This window comes from Canis lupus, chromosome 27, assembly GCF_011100685.1.
Source record: "Canis lupus familiaris isolate Mischka breed German Shepherd chromosome 27, alternate assembly UU_Cfam_GSD_1.0, whole genome shotgun sequence".
Classification (NCBI taxonomy): Eukaryota; Metazoa; Chordata; class Mammalia; order Carnivora; family Canidae; genus Canis; species Canis lupus.
The window spans coordinates 24,636,975-24,661,465 of NC_049248.1; the positions used below are offsets into that span (position 1 = coordinate 24,636,975).

Genomic DNA, 24,491 nt, shown 5'->3' on the forward strand with positions numbered 1-24,491 from the left:
TAGAAATTTATTTTCCAACTTGGAAATAACTTAAACTAATAACCTTCAGTAAATTTAATTTACCTCTTCTTTCTTGTTTTATATAAAATATGTTTTAAAAAATCTAAACCACATTTGCCATTTTGCATTGTATTCAGCTTATTTCCTTTGACACAAGTTTATCATTTTCCACTTACGTGCAGTTAGCACAATATAAAAGCAAGAAATGAAAATAGAACGCCTTACATTTTAAATTAGAATGAATCACAAACTTTTGCAATGTTCCTTCTAAAATGTATTTTAAAAACCACTCAGCTATTAAGAACTTCTAATACAATAAACAGAATTGCCTGAAGCCCTGCTCTTAAGTACAAAAAGAGGATGATCTTTAGGTGTTGAGTTCTATCTCCCTGCTCTAGAGTTCTATCTCCCAGCTCTTCCCGCTTCAACTGCAGCTTGTCCTTCTGTCAAGGAGGCCCCAGTATAAGGAAATGGTGCAGAGTGGCTCAACCCCATGCCATCGTTTCCTTTCAGTGATCCACACATGCAGCTCTCTGCTGTATCCCAAATATACCAGCCTGACTTGCAACTTCTTTGAGCCCTTCTTTTCAAGATATCCCAGTCAGAGCCCCCATCAGAACCACTGCTAGCACCATCAATGCACCAGCTCTCGCTACTATCACACCACAGCTTTTCCTGCACAGTATTAGCTTTCAGGAGTCATTTCATTTTCTGGTTGTTTTTTGTTGGTGGTGGTGGTAGTGGTGGTTTATTCATCTTGTTTTTAAAGTAAAAGCTTTGACACTCTTTAAAGTAGTGAAATGGCTGAATCACTCCTTATGAGCTATGAAAAAACATCTTCAGTTTATAGAACAAGGTGATATTTTATCCCTCCCCTTTTTTTTTAGAGGGGGATGGAGGAGGGACGGGGAGGGAAGGGGAGCAAGAGAGAGAGGGAGAGACAGAGAGAGAGAGAGAATCTCAAGCAGACTCCATGCCCAGTGTGCAGCCAGATGTGTGGCTTGATCTCACAACCCTGAGATCATGACCTGAGCCAAAATCCAGTGTTTGATGTGTCACTGACTGAGCCACCCAGGCACATCTTTATTGCATTATTTTATTTCTAAAATAAATAATAATTTTAAGTTTTCCAATAAATCTGCAATTTAAAAAATCAAATGGGAGTTTCTAGCTTAAAGATAAAAGAGCTGTTTGTTCTTAGGCAGTCGCCATATTGCACTGTGTAGCATACGCAATAGAAAGTGAAACACTGATCTTCCTATAGGGTGGCCCAGTATCCAATTTTGCCTGGGACTGCTCCAGGTTAGTGGTAGGTTTAATGGCACTGAAATTCTCTGGTCCTGGTAAGCTCCTCAATCTCAGACAAACCAAGATCATCGGTCACTCTGAGTGTTGTCCAGTAAGATATGCTATATTTACCAGGCTACTGATGTTAATGATGTTGGCAGTATTTTCTAGGGAATGAACAGTAGTTGAAACAAATCAAACTTTTACCCACTTTATGGTCTAATTTCTGTCAAATGTAGCTGTAAGATATTGAGGTCGTTCTGGGACATGTGTTTGGCCCTCTACATTTCTTATAAGACTATGTGATCTGAAAAATGTTTGTTAATTGCCTAAAGTCCATATGTTGATGCATGCATAAAATAGCAATTTGATAAAATTGTGAAGGCTTCATTTTCCATTGCCATTTTGTTTCTGGCTGTTAGTTCTGAATTGAGCCAAAGCCCAGACAATTCCAAACTTTATGTCTTTCAGATGTGATTTTTTTTCCTCTAAGATCTTTAGCACACTGAGGTCTCTATTAAAGTTAACATTTTCCTGTGGTTCTCAAGAGCAGTTCGTCTATACCAATACTAGGCATTTCTCCAGAGGCCTGAGAAAGAGTACTCTGGTAGGTAATCCTGTAACTGAAGAACACACGCCATCCTTTTGCCTATCAGTAGAAAATAATTACCCACCGAAGAACTTCTTTTTCACTCTTTTAAAGACTTTACTAGCAATTTGACCTTGCTTCAATGCTCTTTTGCATATGCCAACACAGTGCAATATGGTCACTGCCTCTTAATTCATCCTGGAGTTCAAGACTATACGCCATGTAATTGTCAACATCCTGATGCACAAGTCATATTTTGTTAATATAAAAATTCATTACTATTCCCGCATAGGGCACAGAAACATTTTTATAACAGCTGGGGAAAAAACGTATGATTTAAGAAAAAATAAAAATATACTGACATTTCCTTTTCAGTGTGTACTAGTCTATAACTTGCACCCAGGAAACTCTACAGTGTTGATGTCATTACTTGAGCATCTGAGCATCTGGAAAATGGAAGCTCATTGTTTTTGGCAAATTTCACTCATACATTATAATGTATGGCAGTTTCATATCTCAGAATTTAACTTCATTGTAGATTGAGAGGCACTATTGCATTTATTTCCTGATAAAAATATCAGCATTTTTAAAACTCACTAAATGTTTTGAATGTAAATAGTTTAAATGGTGACTAACATAATTGCTATGGGACAATATTTTATTTTTAGAAAATATTTCAAGAACTGTATCATCACTCAGAAATTTTGGAATTTATTTTATACCTCAGATTAAAGAGCTACAACTTTAATGCCCCCATAGAAGATAAATGGAATGTTATTTTGAAATGCCATTTTAAAAAGAGCTTTCAGAGATGCATTGTAAATAACTAGATTCCTTAAAACTTATCAATTTATAAATATTATGTGAGGATTATATTGGCTCCATATAGCTTTTGGAGGGTTTGGATTTTCTCTGGAATGTTAGCGATAAATGCATAAAGAATTGTGCATTATGTCAAGTTGTAAGTAAAAAGGCAATGTAACCTCATATTCCCTCATTAGAAGTCAGCTCTGTCAGAGACTAACTGGGCCACTTTGGACAAGTTACCAAATCTGTTTAAGCCTTGGCTTTCTCATCTGTAAAACAGGGAAGATCTTAATCAAATGAGATAACATACAAACAGCATTTAACACAATGTCTGGCAGGTCTCAAGCATTTGATAAACGATAGCTGCTATTATTAATTTCATTAATCACCAGAGATACTGGGATGCACAATGGAAACAATATTCTTAAAGCCATCTCATGCTGCTTTCTCTTCATAAAATTCCCTCCCCAAATTATGACAGCTGACCAACCAGACTTCCAGATGCATCCCAAATGTCATTTTTTTCAAGAATCCTTCTCCTCAATTTATGTGAACATTCACACTTTTACATGCACAAGTACTTATCATTTGTCTAAAGTAAAATGCCAAAATACACAAAGGTATTTAGAGTTCTTTGTGTTCTTACCTCTTTAGGGGCAGGGGTTCTGTTTTACTTATGTTAACATTCCCCATGATCTAAATTCCCAATGTCAAGTAGGAAAGAAAAGGGAGGAACATGGGCAAGTAAAATTCCAAGCAGCATATGACGTATGCAGAGAAAGTAGTGTAAACAAAGCGGCTCATGTTCAGAAGAGGGAGGGGTAGTGACTTGTGGTTGGTGTGATAACATAATTTATCTGGAGAAGTAGCTTTTAAGTGGACAAAAAAGCCTCAAGAGGATTTCAAAGGAGAAAAAAGGAGTGAAGGCAATTTCATGACGAAAGAAGTGAACCGGGAAGAATATGTCAGTTTGATTGGAGCAAGGTGAGTGTGTGACTGGTGGGAGAGAACTCCAGGAAGGAAGCAGTATGATGGGGAGAACCACAAAGGGCGTGCAAAGGAGGTTGGATTTATTTTGGGGTCTGTTGCCAAAAGCTGGGAGAGGAAGAAGTGACACAGAGAAGAAATACCACTGCCCTCATCGCAACCTTTTAATTCTGAATTCATCAACACTCAGATAACTTCATTTGATATCTCTAAATATCTATTCCATATCTGTCTCTTCAAGATAGCCAACTATGCCATGTTACTAAGTCCTTAAAGTATGTAAAGCTAGCAGCAAACTACAGCTCTTGTCTTTGCCATAGAAAGTAAGTGTCTGCCCTTCTGGTTAAGAGCATGGGTTTGGGAGGCAAAGTCTTAGTTCTGCCAGTTAATAAGGACTGATCTCAGAAAATTACTCAACCACCCTAAGTCATAGTCTCTTCATTTCTGAAATTAGATAGTCATCTTATTAACTCATGGGGTGCTGTGGAGTTTATTTATTTTTTTTAACTTTTTTTTTATTAAAGCTTTTATTTATTCATTCATGAGAGACACAGAGATAGAGAGAGAGGCAGAGACACAGGCAGAGGGAGAAGCAGGCATCATACAGAGATCCTGACGTGGGACTCGATCCAGGGTCTCCAGGGACTCGATCCAGGGTCTCCAGGATCACGCCCTGGGCTTGCAGGCGGCGCCAAACCGCTGCGCCACCGGGGCTGCCCTATGGAGTTTAAATGCCACATATGTAAGAGACCACGGAAACTGCTTATGTGACACTATGACTCTTCATTGCTCCATCCCATCTCCCTAGTTCATTAAATCTGTCATTTTATTTGACCTCCAACTATTAATACTGTTTTTCCATTCTCCCATGTGTTCAACAATCTGATTGGGGTCTTTCTCTATTATCAAGGACATTTCAAGAAAGGTTGATCCATTCAAAGGACTTAAGCCTGAAAAGAGAATAGTAAAGGAACTATTTATGGAAGTATGGATGGGTTAGGAAAGCAAAGATGGTGGAGCACCACTGAATGGGAAATCATGATCAGCTCTAGGTTTATTTATTTTTTAAAAGATTTTATTTATTCATTCATAGAGACACAGACACACAGAGAGAGAGAGAGAGAGAGAGAGGCAGAGACACAGGCAGAGGGAGAAGCAGGCTCCCCACAAGAAGCCGGATGAGGGACTTGATCCAGGACCCGAGGATTACGCCCTGGGCTGCAGGCGGCGCTAAACCACTGCACCACCGGGGCTGCCCAGGTTTACGTTTAAAATGCAAGAGGGACATAGGTGTCACTGGGGTCAGGTGATAGCTAGAATTGTGGTCTGATAGGAAAGCAGCCACCCTAGAACAGCAGTAAGGCGGGTAAGGAGCATAATCCAGCCTCTTTCTCCTCCTTCCTTCCAATCTTTTGCAAGTGACTCTCATTGGCTGAACCCAGTTGGAAGCAAAATAATAACAGAGCCAGGTAATGGAAGCAGTCAATAGAGGTCAGTTTTCTGGGAGCAAAAGCAGGGCAGAGATGGTAGAATGTTGTTAGAGCTAGGACAAAATGTGCTATTGGATTTTGGATAAGTGGCAGAAGTGTAGGAAGGAACTGAGACATCTCAAGGGAAAAGTCCCATTACCCTCATGACAGATGAAGGAAATAAAACTTAGAGGGGTAGTGAATTGCCGAATTTTCCACTTAGAGAAAGGAAAAAGAGCAGAGATTCAGATCTTTATATGGTACGCCTATGCTGTTTCCCACTACGCGGTGTGGCTCTGCTCAGACTGATGGCTGAAATTATCTTGTTCTCACCTAAGCAATTTCTGCTCCAGGATAAACCAAGGGTAGGAAATCATATCTTGTTTTTTGCCCCTCCTTTAGCTCTCTACTGGTTTGGTCTAAATCCATTCATTGTGGTTTTCCAACTATCTTTCAGAGTTTCTTAAAGATTAATTTTGAAAGTTGACAAAATCCTAATTAGATTCTCTTCTTTTTAGGGAGAGGTTAGGTTATAAATAAAATATGAAGGCATCTGAAAGAGAGAAATTGAGAGAGAGAGAGAGAGAGAGGGAAGGAAAGAAGAGAGGGAGGGAGGAAGAAGAGAGGAGGGGAGGAAGTGGAAGGGAACAGAAAAAGGGAGAGGTAAGGATAGAAGCTTTGTAAAAAAAAAGTTTGAGGAGAATTATATGTAATAGCTAAAAACTGAAGACTAACCAAATGTCTATCAACAACAGAAGAATGGAAAAACAAATTATGGAATATCCATGTAGTGGACTAAGTGGACTATTAAACAGGAAGGGAACTAAGACTACAAGCAACAAAAGGAATGAAACTCCTAGATCTAGTATTTTTTTAAAGATTTTAAAAATTTATTTATTAATGAGAGACACACAGAGACAGAGGCAGAGACACACACAGGCAGAGGGAGAAGTAGGTTCCATGCAGGGAGTCCCATGTGGGACTCAATCCTGGGACTCCGGGACCACGCCCTGAGCCAAAGGCAGCTCAACCGCTCAACCGCTGAGCCATCCAGGCATCCCCTAGATAGTATTAGGAGGAAGAAGCCAGATTCCATTCATATTTCAAAAGCAGATGAAATAACCTATGGTGTTGGAAAATAGGACAGTGGTTATTTAGGGTCTGGGAAATGACTGGAAAAGGGTTTCTGTGTTGTTAATAATTTTCTGATATTTGTCTATTTGTTTTTGTTTGTTCCATCTGAGTGGTGGTTGTACAGATGTGTTCATTTTGTGAAAACTTGTTCAGCTGCCTGTCCTTTATGATTTATGCCCCTTTTTATATGCACAGACACACGAGTTCAGATAACTAGTTGCATTAGTCAGTTTGCTACCTTAAAAAATCTATTTCCCCATATTTCTGTGGCTTACAATACAATTATCTCTTTGTGGTAGACAGAATTCTAAGAAGGTCTGAATGGTCTCTATCCCTTGGTGTTACTCATGTGATTATGTTATGTTACATGGCAAAGGGATTTTGTAAATGTAATTAAATCTATTAATTAGCTGGTTTTAAGATAGGGAGATTATCTGGGTGAACCTAACCTAATCACATGCACCCTTTGAAAGCAGACAGTTATCTCCAGCTGCTGGTCAGAGATTTGCAAGGAAGGAGATTCAATGTGCCAATGCTGGCTTGAATATGGAAAAGCCACACTGAAAAGATCTGAGAATAGCCCCCCAAGAACTGAGAGCAACCCCTAGGCAACAGCCAACAAGAACATGGGTCTTTAGTCCTACAATTACAAGAAAATAAATTCTGCCAATGACCAGTGAGCTCAGAAGAGAATCTGAATCCCAAATGAGAACCGCAGCTGATGCTCTGAGACCAGCCCCGTGAGTCCCTAAGCAGGTGATCCCATAGGGTCATGCCCAGCTATCTAACATACAGGAACTGTGAAGTAAATAAATTGGTAATTTTAAGCTGTTAAGTTTGTGGTAATTTATAATGTAGCAATAGAAAATGAATGCACACTTGTTCACATTTTGTCAGCTTTCTGTTGGTAGCTACTGTCTGCACAGCTTTGCTACATGTGTCTTCACATTCTGGGACCCATATTGAAGAAGCTTCCCTATTTGGGATATTCATAGGACAGAGGGAAAAAAGCAAGTGAATTGACAAAATACCATGATGGCTCTTAAAGGATGTAGTGTTCATCACATCTGTTTATATTCCAGTGGCCAAACCGGTCACACAGCCTTGTGCAAAGGGGCAGGATGTATAATCTCATAGAAGAGGGCAGATTGAGTAATTCTAAAACGTAATACAATCCACCACCATAAAACATTAGAACTCGTGTCTAATAGGACAGAGCAAAGTCTTTGGGGTCAGAAAGACTTGAGTATGAATTTTGGTACCATCACATTACTGGCTATGTGACTACAGAGAAACTAGGAAATTTTTTTGAGCCTTAAATGGTAAATACATGCCTTATAAAATTGGTGTAGGGATCCCTGGGTGGCACAGCTGCTTAGTGCCTGCCTTTGGCCCAGGGCCTGATCCTGGAGACCCAGGATCGAATCCCACGTCAGGCTCCCGGTGCATGGAGCCTGCTTCTCCCTCTGCCTATGTCTCTGCCTCTCTCTCTCTCTCTCTCTCTCTCTCTGACTATCATAAATAATAAATAAAAATTTAAAAAAAAGAAAAAGAAAATTGGTGTAAATGTTAAATATACCAGTATAATGTCTGATAAATATTTAATATATGTTGATAAATATTAGCCTCAGTCTCTTGTCTCAAGGATTAACCAAATGTAATTCTCCAAAGGAAAAAGTCAGGGAATGGAAGCCACATCTAAACATACTTCCTTTTTTTCATTTTCCTAATAAACTAATGTAGAGTCCTAATTGCATAATTCCTTTATATACTATCTCTTTGAACATTGTAGTAATAAATCACTGACAGAAAAGAAATATAATATTACTCTTCTGAATGGGATTGTTAAATATAATCAATATCAGAGGTGGGATTATCCTATAATTACATTTTTAAATTGATGATTCACTTTAACATCTATTTCTGGTGTATGAAAGGGTTGTCATAAAACCGTAGCTGTTGCAGCTGAAAAACTAGCCAAGTCAAACAGTAAATAATACTTTGTCCTCAGACTGTTTAGATTTTATTTTTAACTGCCCTGATGGTTTTAAACACTATTTTAGGTTTTCAGTTCACAAATACTTGTCATTTTTAAAGTAACTATTATTAGTTGTTATTGTTTAAGTCTCAATCCACTATTTAGGGTTTTAATTTTTTCTTATTACACAAAAAATAATCATCTCTCTCTCTCTCTCTCTTTCTCATACACACACACAAAGTGAAGTTAATGCACTTCTTTCCTCAGAGAAAGGAAAAAGCCAAGTCACTCCAAAAAAAAAAAAAATAAAAAACAACTAACTTACGAGCTGAAGATAACTGTAGTCAACATTTTGGGGTGTATTCTTCCAATTTTTTCCCTAGATAGTTAGATAGATAATAGATAGATAGATAGATAGATAGATAGATAGATAGATAGATAGATAGAATGTGTTTGAATTTCTGTATATTTACATTTATTTATTTCACAAAAATGGGGTGATATATTCTATTTTATGACCTACTTTTTTCATGTATGCATATACATATATACCACTGTTTTAATGGTTTCAGTTAAATTTTGACAATTTTCTATTATCCAGCCTCATAAACAGAGCTTTCACTAGGCTATACATATAAACTAGAAGAAGCCAAGGTGTAGGGCTTGTTGACTAGAGCGCCAGCTGGATTTTGGCCCTATTCACCCCGACTCACCCCTTTGATCAGATCCCATATATGGCAGCTCTGCTCTTAAATTTCCAAATATACCAGAAATGTTAAAGAACAATAAGCATAGAATCTCTCTATTAGAATGGATGAGCCTTTATTGAAGTCTTGAGCCATTTTGTATTATCAAGAGTTGCCAGATGGTAGATAAAAGTACTGTCATTTCCATGATTTGTCTTTATTGACTCATTAAATTCTCTGTGAAATCAAAATTAATTAAAGTGCCATAGATTTTACAGTTCATAGATGCACATAGTACCCTGTCTCCAGTGTTATCACAAACATGCCGCTCGTTAAGGTACTCAGGTGTTGTCTTTTTTTGTCCACAACAAAAATTAAAAGAGGTAACCGTGTGTCCTGAGTCTTTTTTTGCTTCAGACCAAGAAAATGATTGCTCATAGAGTCCCCAAAAGAATGGCCAATAATGACTATTGAAAGCCTTAATGAAGCCACTGTTATAGAAATATGACTGCCTTTTTTTTAAAGATTTATTTATTTATTTATGATAGACAGAGAGAGAGAGGCAGAGACACAGAGGAGGGAGAAGCAGGCTCCATGCCGGGAGCCCGATGCGGGACTCGATCCCGGGACTCCAGGATAGTGCCCTTGGCCAAAGGCAGGCGCTAAACAGCTGAGCCACCCAGGGATTCCTATGACTGCCTTTATGGGTGAAATAATCACATATCTATCTATCTATCTATCTATGTATCTATCTATGTATCTATCTATGTATCTATCTATGTATCTATCTATCATCTATCTATCATCTATCATCTATTATCTATCTATCTATCTATCTATCTATCTATCTATCTATCTATCATCTACCTATCTATTTCAAACATATAAGGAATTCAGTGGAAGTTTCCATCTGCTTCTGTTAAGAACTCCCTTTGGAGACACTACAAGGCCAATTACCTAGGAGTTGTTGGACACTGACCTCTAACCTGGGCCCCTGGGCCCAGGCTTCTGTTGTCTCCTCCTGTGCTCCAACTGTCATTCTTCTGATGAATGTTCTATTGCTGGTCTCTTTAGAGAGGAGCTGTTAAAGGAAAGGGAAGATTATTTGCGAGTGGGTAGGAAAATGTTCCAACAAAAGAATGAAATGAAGTAATTAGCTTCCTTCTATATATAAGCATCAGCACTGCTGCCAAATCTTCAGACTGTAGTGAGTGAAGAAATAATGACATTGCTGATGCAAGGCAGAGTCCCCTTCAGTCACTGACCAATCATGGGTAAAGCCACCCTCCTCTTTACCCCATGGGAGGATGAACGTTGGAGGTGCCTGAAAATTTATCCTAGGATACTTCTCATCTTACTAAAACATATAAAAATGGGAACCACTGCCCGAAAGGGAGGACTATGTAAGATAAAAAGCCCTGAGGGAACTAAAGTTTTTTAAGATGATATGCCCCTTTAAGAAGTGAAGGATCTGTGGGATGGTATTAACTGATTGTTCATTTTTACTGTATATTAAAGGTCTTGCTATGGCCTAGAATAAAGCTCAAGAGAAACAATAGTATCACCCTATTCTGGTGAGCCTAAGGTCCAACAGGAATCTCAAAGCTATGAGGAAAGGCTTCTTAAGCTTGACCTGTGCTGTATTATTTTAGAAAATGAAGGAAGATCATGGGTTGTCTATTTCTCATAAACAATTTGACATTGTGGATTATTGGAAAATATGAACGGAAGAATGGACAATTGGAAAGATTATAGCAGAAGGATAAAAAGAAGAATATCTGGGCTTGACCTTAGTCAGTTACAAGTTAGCTGTTAGCTTTGTCTAAGAGATGGAATGCTACGGCTACTATATGGAATGAGGTTTCTTCACTTTCATCTGGAGGAGAGAGTTGAAGAAAGGAAACTGGCGGGTTTGCGGAGGGCCTGGAAGTGCTTTGTGGAAAAGGATGCCACCAAGTATGGAAAATAATAGTTTACTTCAAGGAGTACCATAAGAACTAACCAAAGAGTTTTTAAAGAATAGAGGTAGTTGGATGTGGATGGTAAGAGTTAAGAAGAGTGAGAAGAAAAAAGAAAAAGCAGAAAAGGTAAGAAGTTTACACTTTGAAGTTTATCTTAAACTCCCTGGCCTCTTACCTTCCTACTTCTCTATCTCACGTCTAACCTTCCAAATAACACTGCCCCTAGGAAGCGTCTATTCCTAGCCTGAATGAAATGTCTTCATCTGGGTCCTTAGACTCACAGTGTCCATTTCTCATCACAAAGGTCTGCAATGACCCAAATTTGCTTATCTGTCTATCCAGTAGTCCCTGAGCCTCATGAGTTCAGTACCACATACCCATTTTGCTGCCTACTGTGGTCTTAGAACCTAGAGCAATGCCTAGTGCATACTGAGTGTTCAAAAGTATGTTGAATGAATGAATTGCAGGGGGAGGGAGCAGGAGTCATAGGAGAGAGAATAGCCTGATGAGAGAGGAGCAGATTCATGGGATAGACAAGGTCCATAGGTAGAGAATTGATGCAGTTTGGGAATTTAAAGAAGCACCACAGAGTGTGAGAGAGTGGCAAAGACGGGACTTGAAGGGCAACTGGGATTGATCACTAAGAGCCCTCAAACCATGTGAAAGAGATTAGAATTAATGCTGAGGGTAGTGTGGATACATTGACAGGAAAGTTGGGAAGTAATGTGATTAAATTTGTCTGTTTAGAAAGAGGAAGCTTGCTGCAGCCTGGAAAACTCATTGGAGAGGAGCCAGCATGGAGGCAAGGAGCTCATTTAGAAGACAGTTGCAGATATCTATGGGAGATATCATCCTGGGTTGAGCCATGCAGTACAGAAGGGATAGAAAAAGTGGATGGATTTATGAACTAGTTCAAAAGCAAAGTTGATAGAGTTTTGATATTGATTGGAGAATAAGGAATAAAAAAGAAGTTAAAATCGATAGCTATATTTTAACATTGATAGTTTGAGCAAATAGATACTGAATGGCACCATTCACTAAGATAAGCAAATAAGAGAGTATTTTTGTGCTTTTGTAAAATAGCGTTGGGCAAGTTAAAGTCAAAATGCCTCTGCAATATTGAAGAGGACACATCTGGAGGCAGTTTAATATGCACATCTCGAGAGCTCAGGTGAATAACAGAGCTGGAGACACAAAAGTGGTGATCATGGGCAGAGGTGGTAACTAAAGCCAGGGAAATTGGGTTGCCTGCGTGGCTCAGTGGTTGAGCATCTGTCTTCTGCTCAGGGCACGATCCTAGGGTAAGGTTCCATCCCAGGAGTCTCACATCAGGCTCCCCATGGGGAGCCTGCTTCTCCCTTCTGCTTATGTCTCTGCCTCTCTCTGTGTGTCTCTCATCAATAGATAAATATCTTTAAAAACCTTAAAAAAATAAAGCCAGAGAAGTTGATGAGATTGCTCAGAGAAGTACGTAGAGGGAGAAGACATGAAGATTTGGAACTCTGAAGAATGGACACTTTTTTTTTTTAAGGGCAGAAAAAGAACCCTAAAAAGAGTAGCACAACAAAGCAGTCAGAGATAGAGAGGTATCACAGAAGCAGAAAGAATTCATTTCAAGTAGAATGAGTGGTCTAAATATCAAAGTCTATAAGAAGTTGGGTTAACAACTGAGACAATGTCAATTAAATTTAACACCAATGCAGTAATTCATTACTTTTATATAAGAATAGCTACAATAAAAGTTTTGGAATAGAAGCCAGATTACACTGGGTTGAAAAGTGAATGGGAGATAACAGTGTGACTACAATGAGTATGAGCAAATATTTCAAGAAGTTTGACTATAAAGGGGCAAGTACTTCCATAGTTTTCAAAGCCCTTAATGATCCAGTCACTATGGGAAGAGATAATTGGCAATTTGTTGTGGCCCAAGAAAGAACAAAAAACAAAATAGACCCCCAAGAATTATGGATAAAACCTCGGAGGGGGTGGTTTCAGAAGGCAGAAAAAAGTGAGTTTGCTGGGAAAGTTCCATTTTAAACTCTGATATGATGGATGGTATTTTGCTGAGTTGAAAATACACAAAAGCAATTAGAGAGAGGAATGGAATTGACTGAGGTGCTCTGGCTGAGATGAACATTTTAGGAGTTCTATGCAGTAGTGGCATCTATGACAGTCCACAGGTATAAGACTTCCAGGGGAAAAATGTGAATGAGAGAAACAGACAACCAAGGACAGTAATGTCACAGTAGTCCACTGATATTTGTCACCTAGGAAATAGGTACTCTCCCTGATTGGACAACTGGATAAGGACAGTCAAAATATCACTTTTATCCAGACTTTTAAAACTTTACTAAATTATCATGAGAATAGACGCATTTAAACTTTTGATTATTAAAGACAAGTTTATGCCTCCATCCACAGCCTATATGTTGCACAATACTCTTGACTTTACAACTTGAAATTCATTCAGTAAAATTTATTCAGATACCTTTAGCATTTTCTATATTACATAATTTCTATAAACAATATATTTCCCACTATAGACTACTATTTATAAGTATGTAATAAAATTGTGAGAGATACAAATATAGAGTTCAGGCTCTCTCTGAATGGATACTGAATGGTGTCATGCATTTGGGCAATAGCCAGAATGTGGGTGACTGACAAGAGTGCTATATTAAAAGGTGGAACCTGAAAAGGTGAGTGGAAGTCAGATCATTACATGTCTTCAATGTTCTGCTAAGTACTTTTAGCTTCATTCTGCAGGCAAGAGAAAATCACTGAATTATTGTGGGAAGAGGAGAGAGGCTTAGATCTGAGTTTTAGAAGGAATTCTGCTAATTACTTGGCTCTTAAAACGTTTTTGTTGGCTGAATGGAGAAATTAGACTAAAGATGGGGGTTAGGTCGAAGGAAAGGTACTTTTACTGTTTGGAAGATAATGAGAGATAAGGTGGAAGGTCTCTCATTCAGTAAAATCAGGGACCAAATTTGGTCAGTCATTTGCAAAACTTATCAAATCAGAGAACAACAACAAAACAAGATGTTTACCTTGGATATTTATATTTTAACTTAAGACACATATGAGTACATTTATCTTGCAATTATATACGAGAATGTTAAGATCCCTTCTTTGAGTATGGGTTTGCTAATTGGAGTTTTGTATTCTTTTTCTTGCATGAACCACACCCATGTTTCTGTTTCTTTAAATTGCAGCAAAAGGGCAATTGGAATGTAGAATCTTAAAGAAGTTTCCATGAGAGTTTTCCCCAATCATTTTTGGTTCACCTTCTCCATACTTATATGGATTATAAAATTTTCAGCCACTTATTCTCGTCTTGTCTTTCCAACAAATTCAGCTTAGTTTTCATAGAAAGAGCTCTCTTCCACACTCATATCTCCTTAGTTTAAACAGTATGTCATTAAATATTGTAACACAATAAAAAGTACAATTGAACTGTCTGGCTTAAGAACAAAATACAATTCTTTTTTGGTAAACATGCAACTAAATTGATGGAACCAGGAATATTCAACGTTCCAGGCAATCTCCTACTAGTTTCCAGTGATGAGTGTGTAAGAGACTTGAAGGGTGTTATTAATGACGTGATCTGACTAATTGGAGATTGGCTAGCAAAGCTTCTACTGTGATGATCTGAGCTGGGCTACAGCAGTGGAAATAGAGGAGAGCAAACAGAAAAGGCATCAAGACACTGGTTACCTTTGGAAATAAACAGGCTTGAGTTCATATACTGACTTTATCACTGATCTCTAAACATCCAAGTTTCTGTTTTCTTACATGTAAAATAAGAATGAGGCAGAACATAGTGAAAGATTGGGAAAATGCACCTAATGTACTTAGCATGTGCCTGATAGAAGTAAATAATTAATATGCTATTAAGTCAATAGAATTTGATGTTGAATTCAGAAAAGTAAAGAGTCAAAGATGACTCCTTATTATCTTTCTTGGCTGAAGAAAAGATAATAATACCACTAACTGAAATGAAAACACAAGAGGAGAAGTAGGTTTGGCAGATAAAATAATAGTGTTAGTTTTGGATGTATTGAGTTTCCTGGTGTGATATTCATATTGAGGTGATGAGAAGGCAGTTGGAAATGTTATTCTGACTTTCAGTGAGAGATCTTGGTTAGTGATCTCAACTCAAAGTCATCTACACAGAATGATACAGGAAGCCATGAAATGGATAGGTTTGGGCATAAAGGGAATGAGGACACGGCAGGTTGGTTGGCTGGGGAAATACACAATCAGACATGAGGCAAAATTCAAGATACAAGAGGAACCAGCTGGGGTAGTTAGGCAATAGTGGCATGTTCAGGAGACATAGATATAGGTTTAGATAATTAGATGACTTCCATCTGTATCTTGCACATTGTCTTGGCCCAGCCTCCCAAGCCTCAGACAACTTTTTCACTCCAGAAGCATCTTAAAGCTCTCACAATAGCACTGAAGAGTAGGTGGCTATGAAACATATTTCATAGTAGTTTTTGAAAGGGAAGCAAGACTGAGAGGAATTTTTTTTCTAATAGTTAGGGTTAGGGCTCAAGAGAAGACTTGAACACGTTTCCAGGTGAAGGGAAGAGAACCAGCAGAAAGAGAATTTTTTTTAAATTAGAAATAAAAAATGGTTCACTCTGAATATGAGATTGTAGGTGATTTTTATATTCATTTTAGTTCCCTTCTGTATTTTACAAATTGTCTGCATTGGGAATATAAATAATGGACTTGGAAAAAAATATTTTCTCTTACACCAAATTGGGGTTAGTCTATGAAACAATGTTCCAGGAGCATATGGTAGCTCAGTCAGTGGGTTAAACATCTGCCTTCAGCTCAGGTCATGATCCCAGGGTCCTGGGATTGAGCCTCCACATCAGGCTTCCTGCTCAGCAGGGAGTCTGCTTCTCCCTCTCCCTCTGCCCCTCCCCTGCTCCTGCTTTCTCTCTCTCTCTCTCTCTCAAATAAATAAATAAATAAATAAATAAATAAATAAATAAATAAAATATTTTTTAAAAATGTTCCAGAAAAAGTAGAATGAGGTGATAGAGACACTCCTCCCATTGAGAAAAGAAATAAAAGAGAATGACTTAAGATTCAGAGACATTTTGAAGTGGAGGTGAGAGAACTTGAGGGAAATCACATTGTTTGGCCTCTATATTTTTAAGTAAATTAAGAGGCAAGGTAGTTTGCTGAAACCAAGGAAGAAATATAGGCCTAGAAGACGGAAAGAAAATGTTTTTAAAATTCAATATGAGGAACAGAAAAGGATTTACCTTGAAATTGGTAAAAAAAATCATTGCAAAGAGCTGGAGGCCCAGCTGAAGTTGGATAATATGTATGTATAGTGTAGCCAGTTACTGAGTTATCTCCTATGGCAACACTTACCCATCTATATAGCCCCTGCAGTTAGAATTCACCAGGCAGATGTCAGGGAGTCAGCAGGTGAGGAAATCTAAGGTAGCCCTCATGCCCACTCCCATGAAACCTGCTCTTTTCTTGTGTTCTCTGTCTCAGGCAATGATGCCACCAGCACTTCTGTTGCTAATTACAGGAACCTTTGAATCATCCTAGGTCCCTCTTTCTTTTTCACAAACCCCACCTAAACAATCACTAAACTCTGCCTACTTCTTCTAACCCTTCTCCCACCTTTACTGTCACCATGCTCGTCCAGACTACTCTCATACTCTAGCCCTGACTATTGCCTTGGCCTCTTAACTGCTCCCTCATATCTGTTTCTGCCTCACTCAATTCCATTCTTTGCACTTTGTCTTTTATTTAAAAAAAAAAATCAAGTGTTGTTTCACTCTTTTAAGACCCTTAAAAGGCTTCACACTGCTTTTAGGATAAGGACCAAAATTCTCACCATGGCCCACCAGGCTCTTATGCTCCGGCCCCTGTGACATCTCCAGACTCACCTGGCATAGTCCTCTCCTTGCTCTCTATTCCATGGCCGTATAAGCCTTCCCTCTGCTCAAAAATATGGAGATGAAAAGTGACCAATAGAGGCAGAGATGGAGGGTGTGGACAGACGCTATGGACTTCAGAGAAAAGGAAAATAATAAGATAAAACATAAATTAGACTGAGCATTGACCCAGAAGGGTTGAATAATTTAAACCAGCAAGAAAAGAGGTGAAATTTACATCTTGTCTAGCTTTCCCAGTGCTTAGGGGCTCATGAGGAAGCTCAGTTCTATTTTAAGGAATAAAAACTAAGATCCTTCACAGAACACCAGACCCTGTAGGACAACAGTTTCTGGGACACTTTCCCTGGATGCCCTACAGCATCTCACCCTCAGCAGCTCCCTCCTCAGTCTCTACTTCTGTGCATCCCCATAAGCCACACCTGTGCCAGAGCCAAGCTATCTATCCTGGCTCCTCTCATACCTGGTCCTACTGACATGGCCCCTCAGGCCTTCTGAGCCAGAGGCTCAGCTTATTCTTCCCCCAGTCTCGTTCCCTTATCCAGTCTCTTCTCCCATCTACCCTCAGCTCAGATACTAGGTTAGTCTTTCTGGATCATCAACACCATCACAGTACTCTCAGGTTGAAAAAGAAAAAAAAATAAGTAGTGGAATGTAGGGAAAAAATGATGAGATTGTTTACTAAACTTGATACAAGGAGCAGGGAGGAAAAAAAGAATGGCCTGTGTTTCAAAGGATTATGATTCAAGTGGATTATCAGAGGAAGGCCAAATTTAAGTCATTTGTATCCTTAGTTTTCCAATAATTGAATTAGAAAATATGATAAGTCAAATATTTCTCTATATAGCTGTGAAATGGCTGGGCATTGAAGACAATACATATTAGTACAAAAAGCAGACCCTTTTTCTCAAATGAGGCACAAATTTCTGTAAAACTTAGATTAACTTCCATACAAAAATTCCACAAAAATTGTCAGGTCTTTGTTTCATGATAGCAAGGTAATACTTAGGATGGTCATTGGGAAGAAAAAATGCCTTGGAAATTGGTTGAAACTCAGCAATGACTCAAGTGAGATCACCGGATGATATGTACAATTGATGTTCTCTCATTTCCTGACTCGGCAGGTGACTCAGCCCTTGTTCAGCAGGGCCATGGAGACAAGTCATTGCTTGTGGCCTCAAAACCATATTACACAAAATTAGGTGCTCATAGTCCTCTTTTCTAGTGGATAGAGGACACAAAAGAACCGTATCTCAAACAGCATATTTGTTTAGGAAAGAGTCTTATTTCTAGGGATTATGGGAAAGGAGTCTTTTTCAACTGCTTTATGTAAATACCAAAGCACTTTTCAAAATGTTATGAGAGCATCAAATAACGGCTGTTATTTGACAAGTGAACAGTGGTTTTCTTTTTTTTCCCGAGATTTTATTTATTTATTCATGAGAGACAGAGACAGAGAGAGAGAGAGAGAGGCAGAGACATAGGCAGAGGGAGAAGCAGGCTCCCTGTGGGGAGCCTACCACAAGACTTGATCCCAGGACCCCAGGATCACGACCTAAGCCAAAGGCAGACGTTCAACCACTGAGACACCCAGGTGCCCCTGAACAGTGGTTTTCAACTAGCTTCACAAATTATAGCCCCGAATCTGGCAAGCAAAGACATTCAGGAAATGCTAAAGCCTCAAGCTTTACATGTCATTTGTCTATATAGAAGATTGATATCCCAACGTGAACCTAAACTTGCTTCAAAAATTCTGGATGTGTACTGAATGATATCCTGAAGCACTTTTGGAGGACTCAAAATCTTGATCAAGAAACACATTTTCAGTTAGAAGAAATAACTCTGAGTGCAGTCTTCTATTTAGCCTCATGGATCACAACAGGATGAGAGAGAGAGAGAGCTGGGGGCTTGATTTGGCTCCTAAGATAGCATGACCCAGAGGGTTCACATCTCCCTTCATTTCAGACCTTCATTCAGCTTTAGTGCTACAAAAAAGTTTAATGGTATCACCCAGTGTGAGATGTAGGATCAGGAGCCACACCTGGCAGGGGGGGATTTGTTAGGACCTTCACTGTGGACTGTGAGAAATACTTGTTGTGGAGGGTAAAGGCTAAGACAATTCACAAATTTCAGGCTTGGCCTACTGATAGTGGTAATGGCACATCCTGATGTAGAGAATAAAGGAGAAACATGATGAGCGGGTCAGTTTTAGACATGCTAATTTTGAGATGCTTAAGAAATTTCTTAGGGAAAAAAAAAAAATTTCTTAGGGAAGGTGTTAATAAGACAGAGCTTTAGAGAGTGTTTGGGTAGAGCTATAAATTTAGTGTCATAAGTTTAGAGATGTCAGTTGAAGTAATGAGGAGATGGTTCAGAGAAAGTATGTGAAGAGAGCAAAAAAAGACTGCAAAACCCTAGGATTATCCATACTGAAAGGAGTAGTAAAAAGTGAGTTCACTGGGAAATGTTTGAGTAACAGAGTAAGCTTAGACGGCACAAGGAGATCTGAAGGAAGTTGCTACCCAAAGAAATTACACTTAGAACTAAATCTGCAGTTGTTTTCAGAAAAGTATATTATTTTTTGTTTCTAGGTCTTCCTTTTCAGAGGAACTAGTAACCTCAGAGTATTAAATCTGAAACTGGATTTTCAAATAAAGGAAATATTTTTAAGGACTTTAAGGATGTAAATCAGCAAGTAGTTAAGCCAGGGAATAATAAACAGTCATTAGCTGAAACATGGCAATGTAAATCCTAGAAACTTTTATTTCCTTTTAAAAATTGATAGTCCAGTAAGACGCTAATAGCATAAAGAGTCACATTAATTGGTGCTTATAAAGTGACTAATCTCTTTATTTCCCCTCTAGTCATTTGAAACATTCTATAAGATGCCCTTGTTAAAAAAAAAAAAAAGTATTTTAAAAGAAACTTTACAAGAGCTCTCATTTTGCAAGGTTTTAGAGTGTGGTGGCATGATTTTCAGCATCGTAAGTCAACAACAGCCAACTTTAAATCGGACATTTTTATGTAGGTTCAGAAGATATGCAGGACCGTGAACTCTAACACTGAAATTTCAGAAAGTAACTCTTCCATTTTTTAACTAGAAAATAAATAGATTGCTATCTTCTTTGTAAAAAGGTCCTACATGGTAAAAAATGAGGATAACCGCTTTGCCAAGTCCCTCTATTTCTTCCTTCCTTAGGAAGAAATGAACCACTTAATATCTGCCCTTACATAAGATGGCATGGAGCTCTATGCCCCAGTCCCACATTCTCCCATGTCCTGTCCCATGAGGAATCCCATCCACAGCAAACATCTGTTCTCCAGAAGAGCTCAGGTGGGATGCTAAAGAGGATGAAGAACGCAAACACATTACTTATGGGTCTTCCCTATACATTTCTCATGATACTGAGAAGTTAGAAGATGACCATGACTTCAGAGTTGGTTTCTCTACTTATTGATTCCCAGAACTACGAAGTCCTCAGGAACTGAACAAACAATTGCTGAAACTAGCAATTAGTAGGCCCCATTTCCTCTTTGTCTTTCCTTGGCTGGTTCTAATGATCTTCCATCTACATGTTCAGTCTTGCCCTTTTTGGACCGGAAGTATTTACAAGCCTCGGGCCCTTGATCTCTTCACAGTCAGGAAAGTTTAATATGAAATGTCCTGGAGGGAAATCTGTTGGCTTGTACTATGCTAGTAAACATCCTGCTGCCTGCCATACATTAGGGTGTGAAGCCCTGTTCCTGGCCCATATATTGCCTTTACTTCTCTATGATGTTCCCAGGGGTCTCCTGTACTTGCCTTGACTTTGAGAACTGGCCTTCCTTTGTCCTTGCTGGCTCTACCACACTTGAAGCTTTGCCTTGATTCTAATTCAGAGGCCATGTCTCTGCTAATCTTATATAGGCCAACTGGATAGAGCCTGTCAATCTCTATGAACTCACATCATGGACTTCCATGGCTGACCACTTACTAGAGGCCATTACAACCCTAAAACTTGGTGCTTTCTGCCTCCCAGGTGGATCTGTCCTGCTAGCCCTGGAATTGGTACAGGTCTCCTTGGGCCAGGCCTACATTACTAAGGGGGACAATAGCAGATTAATTACACTGCTCTCTGCTCTAATTTGCTAAGAATAAAAACTTGATGTATCCCTGACAGATTCCAAATTATACCATTAACATCTAATATACAAGAATGTTTCATTCTACATCAAAACTATGTCATTAATTATCTGTTTAATGAACCCCCTTGATAAACTAAATACATTTTTAAAAGATTTTATTTATTTATTATTTATTTATTTATTATTTATTTATTTATTATTATTTATTTATTATTTATTCATCAGAGAGAGAGAGAGAAAGGTAGAGACACAGGCAGAGGGAGAAGCAGGCTCCATGCAGGAAGCCTGATGTGGGACTCGATCGGGGACTCTGGGATCACACCCTGAGTCAAAGGCAGATGCCCAACCACTGAGCAACCGAGGCATCCCAAGTAAATAAATTTTTTTAATGTGTTTAGATCACATGGATGTGGTACCTGAGTATTAATAACTACCTTTGCAAATAATTTTTTAAGTAAATTAACCTGGTTCACAGGTTTATCCATGACTCTCCCAATTTTAGACTGAAAATCCTACAAACAGATGTTTGCTTACCCTAGGAAAATTAGTCTCTCTTGTTGGCCTTGATCTGTATGCAGAATGAGAAAGGACCCAGCAATAACTATATATAAAATTATAATGTGATGATTCTCTTTTAAATTGCAGCCTCTGGGGCACCTTGAGCACTTCAGATCACATTGTGATCCTGAGGTCCTGGGATGTAGTACAGCATCAGGCTTCCTGCAGGGAGCCTGATTTTCTCTCTGCCTATGTCTCTGCCTCTCTCTGTGTATCTCTCATGAATAAATAAATAAAACCTCTTAAAAAAATAAAATAAGTTGCAGCCTCTTCATGTCCATTCAATATACTGTAACTACACAGTGCTTCCAGCTAAATGGGTCCTTTCCACTTAGACCACTTTTCTTTCCAAGGGACCTTTTTCATTCCCTATGTGACACATTCTGTTCCAAAGATCATCATTAACACTGCCCTCTTGATTTCAGAAGATCATCTTGACCCAGACAATGACCCTGGTTCTATGGGAAGTCTTTTATCCAAGCCTAGCAGTTGTCCCTGTTTTCTTATTGTTTTGACTGATGCATTGCAGAGTCCCATTTTCTCTATCCTACAGCAAGTGTTTTAAGTGTTTAAACCAGGAAAGGAGCAGAGACTCAAATGCTAGTGTAACCCAAATAAACAGTCCTTTTTGTTCCTTATTCTGCAGTACTTCTCAAAGTCTTAATTTGCTACACACTATATACTGTCAATCCCCAAAGGAATCAAGGGTGTTCACTGTTTCCTACACATACTTGATAATGGATATCTTCAGAGGAATAACATTATTAATACCTTGTGGATATGATGTCAGGCTGTTTAAAGTTTGAGAAATGCTAGTATAAGAGTTTTCCTTTGCAGGACGCAGACTTGCGTGCCAGACTTTGGTGCCAGAAAGCTCTGGGTTCAAATCTTAGCTCCAGTGCTTTTTAGTTGGATGATTTATTTACCTACCTGTAAATCTTTTATTTAATTATATTTCCATATTGCTTTTTTTTTTTTTAAGAAAGCATGTAAGAAAGGAGAGAGTTTTAAAAGTAATTTTTGTTTCCTCTTGTATATGCCTGGTATCTACCTGCTGGAACTATTGTAGGGATTTACAGGCTTACATATGAAAAGAACCTATCATTCTACCTTAAAAACTTGTGTGGTTGGAACATGAACATCTCATTCCAATGACTATACCTATAACTCATGAGATATTAATAAATCAAAGCTAGAACTAAGAGCAGAAAACCAATGTGCTATGATTTAAGCAGAGAGTGCATGTACAACATCATTATCTACCATTTCAGGATTTCTTTCCTTTGAGACTTAACATTTTTATCATGTTAAATTGTTATCAAATGAACCCTTCGTGACATCGTTCAAAAGGTAATGACATTGAGAAAAAGTAAATGGATAGAGTGAGAAGAGAACCAATGTGTATTTTTTGTTCTTCTTTGAGATCCATACAGCATCCTAGCTAGTAAAGTCTCCTTTTAGGGACAGTGGTGCAAAAGGTCATAAAGAAGGCATTAAAGATAGAGTTCAGACCCTTCATACTCAACAAATATGGGATGAGAGGTTTAGAGCCCCAATTGTTAAATTCTTGAGCTAATTGTTCTTTTTGGGGAAAACTTTCAAATCTCTACTGTCTTATTTCACAGACCAGATGTGTTCCAGAAAAGCTGACCTTCATTCAAGCTTATTAAGCATATTCCCATGGTCTTCCATTACAAAAACAGAGATACATTTCCATCAAGGCCTATACATAGTCTATCATTATATAGTAGTGAAAAGGATCCCAAATTTTGTCTGCTATGCAATGCAAGGAATGGGAACTTTTCCCCTTATGAGACTTCAGTTTATTCTTAAAAACGGAGATAGTGATGATGATGAGGAGGAGGAAGAAGAGGAGGATAATGTCTTTCCTCAGGGTGATTGCCAGGAACAAATTAAACAAGTTAAGTGGAAAAACTCTATTAAACTGCTACCACTCCAAGGATAGGAATTGTGTTTGTCTTGCTCATCATGGTATTTCTAGGATGATCTCGGTGTTTGGTGTGTGGGTGGCAGCCAGTCTATCCATGTTAAAAGGGTAAATTCGTACTTTATAAACTCAAAATCTCTGAACAAATTCTTGTTTGATTTTTGTTCATTTCTTTATATATCTTAAGAGTGTTTTATAACAGTGTTCTAGGACCTTTAGATTTTATTGCATCTACTGTTAACTCCATTTAATGTAAGAAAGAACTTTTTCAGATCAAAAAAACAAGTAGGAATAATGTCATCTCTTTATATTAGGCAGTTCTACCCAAAAAAGAACCATTAGTATAGTTAAACTGTCCACAAATAACATTATTAGCATTTATCAAATGCTTACTGTTTTATGTGCTTAAATGTAATAACTAATGAAATCCTTATAATTGCCCATGGGACAGCTATTTTTATAACAGCCACTACATAGGTGAGAAAATTGAGTTACAGAAAGGTTAAGTAACTTCCCAAAGATTACAGAACAAGAATTCAAACCAGGTCAAGTGGCTCCACAGCCCTTACCCATAACCATCACACCTTGTTGCCTCTCTTAGTTCTTAATATTGTCTTTATTTTTCACTAGAGAAAACTTCATCATAAACTAGCACTGGTCTGAAGTCTAGAGAACCAATGATTTACTTTACTCTTTACTTGAGGATTCTTTTTGTTCTAATTATCCTTTCCTCTGAAACTCCACACCCCAGGAATTTCATCTACAACTTGGGATAAAAATGATAACCAGTTTTGGTCAGAAGATGATAATATAAAAAAAAGAAAATATAAAACAGAGGCAGGCTTCCATTGGTAAAAAGAAGAAAATCAGAAGAATAGGTAATAATACCTATGCTAATAGAGGGGACAATGTATCAGGAGCCATGAGCAAAATTAAAAAGGAGTTAAGTCAGTAGCCTCATGTACTAGTTGCTAAATTGTGGTGGAAAACCTGAAAAATGTACACCTATCCAATGGGCAACCTGGCAAG

General features: G+C 38.3%; 1 long non-coding RNA gene across 1 annotated transcript in view; it reads right to left on the bottom strand.

Annotated features, from left to right (window-relative positions):
• Window positions 1-4,325: 4,325 nt before the first annotated feature.
• LOC111092834 overlaps window positions 4,326-24,491 on the bottom strand; it is a 275,718-nt gene continuing 255,552 nt past the window's right edge. Inside the window, exons 3-4 of the long non-coding RNA XR_005379939.1 lie at window positions 9,917-10,018; window positions 4,326-4,388 (exon numbers count right to left, since the gene is read on the bottom strand). This is a non-coding gene — a long non-coding RNA (uncharacterized LOC111092834). The remainder of the gene's footprint in view (window positions 4,389-9,916; window positions 10,019-24,491) is intronic.